Source organism: Dama dama, chromosome 1, assembly GCF_033118175.1.
Source record: "Dama dama isolate Ldn47 chromosome 1, ASM3311817v1, whole genome shotgun sequence".
NCBI lineage: Eukaryota > Metazoa > Chordata > Mammalia > Artiodactyla > Cervidae > Dama > Dama dama.
The window spans coordinates 85,248,372-85,257,502 of NC_083681.1; positions in this window are offsets into that span (position 1 = coordinate 85,248,372).

The following is a 9,131-nucleotide window of genomic DNA, read 5'->3' on the forward strand; positions in this document are numbered from 1 at the left end:
GGGTCGCAGCACTAAGGGGTTTGGTGTTTCTGTGGGTGAAGGGACTTGGAATCCCTGAAGCTGACGAGAGGCAAGTCCCCTTCCGATCGAGACTCAGGTTACTCAAAGTTGACAGGATTTCGGACCTCCCACCCTGGAATTTGAAGCCAACAGGCTAAGGGTTTATGAGGGCTGCGCAGGGCGCGTTCCCGTCAGCCTCCCCGCTGTCCTTCCGCGCTGCCCACCCTGTCCCCAGGAGAGCTAGAGGTTCAGCGACGTCCAGTCCTTCCGCGCTGAGGTGAAGTGAAGGGCCAGCAGCCTGCCTGTACCCTGTCAGGCACAAGCGACCAATCGGCGTTGTGACTGAGGCAGTCTGGCCAATAGGCGGCCGGAGGGTGGGGAGCGTGATGGAGGCCCCGCCCCGCCGCTCGGGGATTGGCTGCTCTGTGGGCGTGTCTGTCACGCCTCCTGCGCGCATGCGCATTGTGGCTGGTTTCTTTGTTTTCAGGCACGGCAGCTTAGGCCTGGATCCTCAAGTGGGCGGGTTGTCCTCAGGCTGAATGTTTCTTTCCAGTGCCCTCAACTGGTATATCGGCTCCACCAGACTGTAACCGTGCTCCCGGAGTGTATCCTAGGCCCCCCTGTGCCCTACCCTATCAAATCCAGTTTTGGCAAGAACTCTTATGTGTTGATTACTGCATTATTCAAGGGAAAATGGTGTAATTAGCTACATTCTGATGAGACACAAGATAAACGCCGTATGATCAAAGATTTAAACACAACGCGTGGAATAAGGATGTTAGAAAAAACTTGGAGGATTTTTAACCTGAAAGTGGAAGTGGCACTGATGAGCCATCTGTATATGTAATGTAGGTATGAAAAGCCTTCAGAAATGACGTATAAGTAAAATCTCAAAGCCCTGAAAGTGTTTTCTGTAAGCCGAGGCATAGATCTGGAGGACTGTGGATCCACTGAGGTGAGTTTGCCTGACACCTACTGGCTTCACAAGATAAAATAGGGACACTGTTTCTGGCCCTTAGGTAGCTTTGCTCACAGAAAAATAATGTGATTTCCATGTATTGGAAGCAAAGCGACTGACTGTAGAATTAGTGTCAAGTGGTGGTTGGGAGTCTGGATGGAGAAATGTTACCAGAAAAGTGAGTTTACCTCTTGGTGGGTGTAGACCCAGAAGGTGCAACACAGCCAAAGCTCATGGGAAGGAAAAGCATATTACTTGCAGAACCATGGAGAACACCATGGAGCTTTCCAGAGCAGGGTCTTTGTAAACCACAAAGTTGAGTAAGCTTTAATCTATGAGTACAGGCATGTTCCAGCTTCTGTGTTGACTCAGATGGTAAACAATCTCTGCATAGCAGAAGACCCGGGTTCAACCCCTAAATGAGGAAGATCCCAAGAGGAGGGCGGGGCAGTCCACTCCAGTATTCTTGCCTGGAGAATCCCATGGACAGAGGAGGCTGGTGGTCCATGGTGTTGCAAAGAGTCAGACATGAGTGAGTGACTAACACTTTAACTTTACAGGCATGTTCATTAAGGGTCTTGGCCTGTGGAAGACTCTAAGCTTCAGTGGATTGAAGTCTTGAGAGTCAGAACCAGTCACCATCAGCATCCCTTACATTCCAGCTTGTCTGGTATACATATAGATATCTATTCTTGATATAGATATAGGTATCTATTCTTCTTCATATTCTTTCCCCTTATCGGTTCAATTCAGTCACTCAGTCGTGTCTGACTCTGCAGCCCTATAGACTGTAGCACGCCAGGCCTCCCTGTCTATCAGTAACTCCCGGAGTGTACCCAAACTCGTGTCCATTGAGTTGGTGATGCCATCCAACCATCTCATCCTCTGTCGTCCCCTTCTCCTCCTGCCCTCAATCTTTCTCAGCATCAGGGTCCTTTGAAATGAGTCAGCTCTTCACATGAGGTGGCCAAAGCTTTGGAATTTCAGCTTCAACATCAGTCTTTTCAATGAACACTCAGGTCTGATCTCGTTTAGAATGGACTGGTTGGATCCCCTTGCAGTCCAAGGGACTCTCGAGTCTTCTCCAACACCACAGTTCAAAAGCATCCATTCTTCAGCACTCAGCTTTCTTGACAGTCCAACTCTCCCATCCATACATGACCACTGGAAAAACCATGGCCTTGACTAGACAGACCTTTGTCAGCAAAGTAACATCTCTGCTTTTTAATATACTGTCTAGGTTGGTAATAACTTTTCTTCCAAGGAGTAAGTGTTTTTAATTTTATGGCTGCAGTCACCATCTGCAGTGATTTTGGAGCCCCCCGAAATAACGTTAGCCACTGTTTCCCCATCTATTTGCCATGAAGTGATGGGACCAGATGCCATGATCTTAGTTTTCTGAATGTTGAGCCTTAAGCCAACATTTTCACTCTCCTCTTTCACTTTCATCAGGAGGCTCTTTAGTTCTTCTTCACTGTCTTCCATAAGGGTTGTGCCACCTGCATTGCTGATATTTCTCCCAGCAATCTTGAATCTAGATTGTGCTTCATCCTGCCCGGTATTCCTCATGATGTACTCTGCATAGAAGTTAAATAAGCAGGGTGACAATATATAGCCTTGATATGCTCCTTTCCTGATTTGGAACCAGTCTGTTGTTCCATGTCTGGTTCTGACTGTTGCTTCTTGACCTGCATACAGATTTCTCAAGAGGCAGGTCAGGTAGTCTGGTATTCCCATCATTTGGGAATTTTCCACAGTTTATTGTGACCCACATAGTCAAAGCCTTTGGCATAGTCAATAAAGCAGAAATAGATATTTTTTCTGGAACTCTCTTGCTTTTTCGATGATTCAGTGGATGTTGGCAATTTGATCTCTGGTTTCTCTGCCTTTTCTAAAGCCAGCTTGAAGATCTGGAAGTTCACAGTTCACGTATTGTTCAATCCTGGCTTGGAGAATTTTGAGCATTATTTTGCTAGTGTATGAGATGAGTGCAATTGTGCAGTAGTTGGAGCATTCTTTGGCATTGCCTTTCTTTGGGATTGGAATGACAACTGTCCTTTTCCAGTCCTGTGGCCACTGCTGAGTTTTCCAAATTTGCTGGCATATTGAGTGCAACACTTTCAGAGCATCATCTTTTAGGATCTGAAATAGCTCAACTGGAATTCCATCACAACTACTAGCTTTGTTTGTAGTGATGTCTCCTAAGGCCCACTTGAGTTCACATTCCAGGATGTCTGGCTCTAGAGGAGTGATCACACCATCGTGATTATCTGGTTCATGAAGATCTTTTTTGTACAGTTCTTCTGTGTTTTCTTGCCACCCTTTCTTAATATCTTCTGCTTCTCTTAGGTCCATACCATTTCTGTCCTTTACTGAGCCCATCTTTGCGTGAAATGTTCTCATAAGCATAAGTTTTTTTTTTTCCCCATTTATTTTGATTAGTTGGAGGCTAATTACTTTACAATATTGTAGTGGGTTTCTCCAAAGAAGAAATACAGATGGCTAACAAACACATTAAAAAATGCTCAACATCACTCATTATCAGAGAAATGCAAATCTTAAGCATAAGTTTTAAGGTTGCTATTGCAGGAAGTGGCCACAAGGCGTCAGGACTTTTTCCTTCCCAGTTCTGATTGCCTTGAAAGTGAAAACTTTCAAGTTTTAACCCAGGAGTGTAATTCAATATGGAATGTACCTGAAGAAACACCCAAAACCTTGTGTGTTCTTTCTGAGCATTCTTATTTATTTATTTTAAATTTTTTAAAATTTACTGGCAGGTCCATGTGGCATGTGGGATTTTTAGTTCCGTGACCAAGTGTCGAACCCTCACCCACTGGATTTGAAGCACAGAATCTTAACCACTGGACTGCAGGGAAGTCCCCCTAAGCATTATTTTTTTAAAGTAACCTTTATTTCATATTGTAGTAACATTGATATACCATGTGTTGTTGGTGGCAGGTGAACCGAGTGTATTTTCTATTTTGTTTTTGTTCAGTTGCCAAGTCAGGTCTTTCTGTAGGAGTGCTCCCTTTGCTACAGGCCCTGTTATACAGGCCCTGTTATACATCTATTTGTACATGCATAAGTGTACATAAATGTAAATATCTAGGTACATCGATATGTAAATATCCAGATAGAGATATAAATGTCTAGGTATGTAGATATACAAATGTCTATATGCAGAGAAATACACATTGTAGGTACATAGATGTATAAATACTTAGGTTCATAGAGACATAAATATCTATATACATAGACATATAAATGTATATGTACATATAGACATAACTATCTATGTATATACAGATATAAATATCTATTATAGATACATATAGACATCGATATCTATATACATAGACATGTAAGTATCTGTATACATGGAGGATGTTTACACAGTGGACAATGAAGGAGACCACCTTATAGACAAAATAAGTGATACAGATAGTGGCATTTATAAGAGCATACTAGGAGAGAGAAACAAACAATTTCAAACAAAGAGAACACAGCTAAGCAAGATGCATGTGACTAGTTTTAATCTGTTGGTTTAAACCAACAAGTCCACAGGGGGTCAGTAGATGATGGCAAAGTCTTTAAGGGTGACATAGGAAAACAAGTTAAATGTTTCACCTTTGTTTACAAAGCATACCGTATAAATTTTTGGATTCATACTTGTTACCTCCTTAAGTATGTATCACTTATATACCCTCATATGCCCACATCCAAACTGTTTCAACTCAAATTAAGCATAACTCCAACTTGTTGCAACTCTAGTAGGTCAACTGTTGGAGTTTCATGAAAAAGACACATTGTGATTCTTTTGTATAGACCAGTAATGGTTAGGATTTCTGTCTAATTTTTTTTTTTTTTTTTTGGGGGGGGGTCTTTAAAGATCGTGTAAAATTTCAACACTTCTCCCTGCTTCAGCTTGTTCTGATTCAATTGACATTGGAAAAGTTATGGAAGGAGTGTTTAATATAATCTGAACTCACCAGGTATCTATTGTTTGGTGTACATAAAGATCTGAGAAATAGGCTTCGATGGATGTAAAAATAAATATTGTGGATATAGAACATAATTAGAAATTGCGAGAGTCATTTGACCAGAGAGCAATCACAATGGATCCACTTCATCTCCCAAACCCATGAGGACAAGTTTATCTTGGTAATAATATCAGCAACTGAAGAGTTAAAATGTTTAAAAGTTGTTGCTGAAGGATAAGACACCAGGATTCTTGGCCTCCGGAGGAGACGAATTCAATCCAGGGCCAGAGACGAGGCTGGATCGCTCAGAGCTTTTGTGTAATAAAGTTTTATTAAAGTATAAAGGAGATAGAGAAAGTTTCTGACATAGGCATCAGAAGGGGGCAAAAGAGTACCCCCCTCCTTCTCTTTAGCTGTATGTTATATAGTCACTCACAGTCTGTTAATGAAAAGAAAGGGGTGTCATAAAATTTAGAGTGGCACCAGATAATTCATCCCTGGCCATAAAACGATTGACTTGAATCTTGTAGAAGGGCAGAATACCAACAAATAGTTTCATTTACATAGATTAGGGGAAGAATACCTGAGTAAGTAGGTTGGGCCATTTGGTGGAACCAACTTGAAGATAGAGTCTGGGGTACATTAACATAACTTAAGACAATATTTCCATAAGAAAAAGAAATGTATTGGTTAACTCAAGGTTTGAGAGTAGTTAGTTTCAGGTGAAATCACCTGTCATGGCAACACAGCATTTTAAGAGAAACCTCCTTTTAAATTTGTATAGAGAAGAAAAATATCGCTGGTTTTTTTCCTCCTGCTGCTTAAGAGAGATAAAAATGTCTGGCACTTGCAGCCTCTTTCCTCCATTTGGAGACCCCTGGCTTTCCTGCCTGTTACCCTCTCAGTGTTATCACTGTGAAAAATGATTATGAAAAGAAATCTATGGAATGTTTTCATAGATAGGATGCAACTTTCCCAGAGGCTTTAAATTTCAGGTGAATGTTTTATTATTTGAAATCTTGAGTGGATTACAGACTCTGTAAGTTTCACAGACTGTTCCAAGTTCCATTCTGTTCCATCCCGGAATGAATCCATTACCTTTTGGTTCATGCACTTGTGACGGACTTAATCAGCTTAGAGACAATCTGTGTTGGAGACTGGTCTAAACCACTGTGTGCATACCAGCTGCAGGTCTGTCAAGAAACATTTATTCTCATGTTGTTGTAGTTGCTGTTCAGTTGCTCAGTTGTGTCTGACTCTTTGTGACCCCATGGACTGCAGCACGCCAGGAATCCCTGCCCATCACCAACTCCCGAAGCTTGCTCAAATTCATGACAGTTGAGTCAGTGATGCCATCCAACCATCTCTTCCTCTGTCATCCCCTTCTCCATTTGCCTTCAACCTTTCCCAGCATCAGGGTCTTTTCCAGTGGGTTGGCTCTTCACATCAGGGGGCCAAAGGATTGGAGCTTTGGTTTCAGCGTCAGTCCTTCCTATGAATGTTCAGGACTGATTTCCTTTAGGATTGACTGGTTTGATCTCCTCGCAGACCCAGGGACTCTCAAGAGTCTTCTCTAGCACCACAGTCCAAAAGCATTAGTTCTTCAGTGCTCTGCCTTCTTTGTGGTCCTACCCTCACATCCGTACATGACTACTGAAAAACCAGTAGCGTTTACTCTCACATATGGGATATCAAATTTGTTTTTACATATTGCCTGCTATGTTGAGGCTCTTGGTTCATACTTCATGTACCCATGTAGTGTTGTATTTCAATCCAGTTTGAAACAGAGCTTTGTTTGAAGAACGTTTTGCCCACCAGCAGCATTCTATTCTCACCAGCACCTCTTACCTTGGTGTGACATCTCAAAACTCAGAAATTCTTACATGTTATATCAATATCAATTTCATTTTAGCAGAGTTTAAACAGAGAAGTGACAAAATCAGGGTGCCTATTTTATCAGGTTTCTCCAGGCAGAAAATTGAAACTTGATGTGGTTCAGTTGCTCAGTCGTGTCCAACTCTTTGCAACCCCATAGACTGCAGCATGCTGGGCTTCCCTGTCCTTCACCATCTACCAGAGTTTGCTCAAAGTCCTGTTCATTATGTTGGTGATGCTATCCAACCATCTCATCCTCTGTCATCCCCTTCTCTTCCTGCCCTCAGTCTTTGAAATTTAAATTGTTAGAAGGCAGAGTTCATACAGCTTATGGGCTCCTTGACTCAATTTTTTTTTACAAGAATTTTCTTATGTATTTTTTCAAGTGTGACCTTTCATTCATATAATAGCAAATAACAGGATTGAAAGAAATCAATTTGAAACAACAGATTGTTTCTACCCTGACAATCTGAATGCAAAGGAACCAGTGGGAACTGCAGAGATCTGGGGGCAAAGTTTTAAGAATATTTAAGGTTGGCAAATACTAACTAGTATGCTTTCCATTTCAACAATTCTTATTCTGACCAAGAATATCTTTTTCTAGAAGACCTCTAGTGTGGCTGCCTCCTGCTAGAAGCATGGGAGAAGGAATCAGGGAACTTTCTGTCTGTCTTTACAAGATACTGGACTCAACTCTAAGAAATCCCTGGATCTTCCCTGGATCCTGACCACCACATGGCCAAAGATACTGGTAACAGTTTTGTTTTGCCTGTTAAAGTGTTTAATGGCAAAGATTCTTTCGGTTTCCTGATGTGGGTGACATGTGGGACCCAGTGGTGATTTTTTCGTTAAGAAACTTACTTGCTAGTTCCCACCTGAGGGTGAGGCCCCTGTCCAGGGATGAGAGACCCTGCTTGTGTATGACCTGTGCCTCCAGGGAGAGCAACTTTATGCTAGTTTAAACCTGACCAAGTTCTGTCTGCATGGTAGATTTAGACCTCTCTGTCTTGTCTAGGACTTTCTGTGGTTGCTTAGATGGTAAACAATCTGCATGCAGTGCAGGAGAACTGGGTTCATTTCTGGATTGGGAAGATCCCACGGAGAAGGGAATAGTAACCTAGTCCAGTATTCTTGCCTGCAGAATCCCATGGACAGAGGAGGCTGGAGGGCTACAGTCCATGTGGTCACAAACAGTCAGACATGTCTGAAGGATGAATACTTTGACTTTTCAATCCTGTCTGCACTGATTATTTTTAGACAAGACTGCTTGCTTTCTGCAATGAGAATATTGACACCTGACCATGTTCTGTGTGCACGAGGATGTGGAGACCTGGGTGCGGACTGGGCCTGGCCTCCGTCCTGGAAAACTCTGTGCCTGTGTCTGAATGTCAGTGCTCAGAGGTCTGGGGCCTGGAACTGAGGTGGGCTTCTCTGGGTAATGTGCCCTGCTCTGAGTGGGGTTCCATGGCCCTCCCAGGGTCAGTGCTGCAGTAGGGCTCTTAGTCTTTCCTCCTACCATGCTCACCTGCCCTGAGGCTCATGGAGACTCCTCAGGTGGGCTCCCTGGTAATTATTCCAGTTTTTCAGTGCATTCAGTTTGAGTAGGGAGGCAGGTTCACCTGGCTCATTGATTCCAGGGTACAAGGATCAGGCAAAAAACCAACGGGCAGCAGGTGAGTTTGCCATGTGATCTCCTTCCCGTCGGCCGTCCCTGCTCAGCAGACACCAGACCTGCCCCTCGTCTTCTAGCCCCGCACCTGGTGTCTTTTCTCAACACCTCAGTGGGAAAACAAAGAACGGAGCCCGCTGGAACCAAGGCAGTGTGTTCCACATTATCGTGACAGGTGTAAAAACAGTTAGTATCAGACAGAACCAAAGGGCAGGAGAGGAGGACTTCTCTGGGACGAGAGAAGGTTCCAGGAACCCACTCGTTTCCACCTTTGGGGCCCAGCCATCAGGGACCTGGTGTCCTAACCAAGAATCATGCAGCCCCAGATGCAGGTTTTGGGGACCGTGTGGGTCTCACCCTGTCCACATGGGTCCGGATCTTGTGCCCAGAGACCCCGTGTCTGCTCTTCACCTCTGTGTGTCTTGCCCCTTGGAGATCCCCAACATCTGAATTGAGGGTGTTGCCCTGATTAACCTGTTGTCATTTCTCTTCTCTTCATCTTGTGACATACACATGAGGTCAGGAACCTTTGAATGGGTTGCTGCTCTGTGTTCTGGTGGGTGAAAACCTTTGGCGGTGTCATATTAACATCATAGTGTATCACAGACCTAATCTGTAGGGTTGCCACTGTCTGGGGTCCCCTAGATGG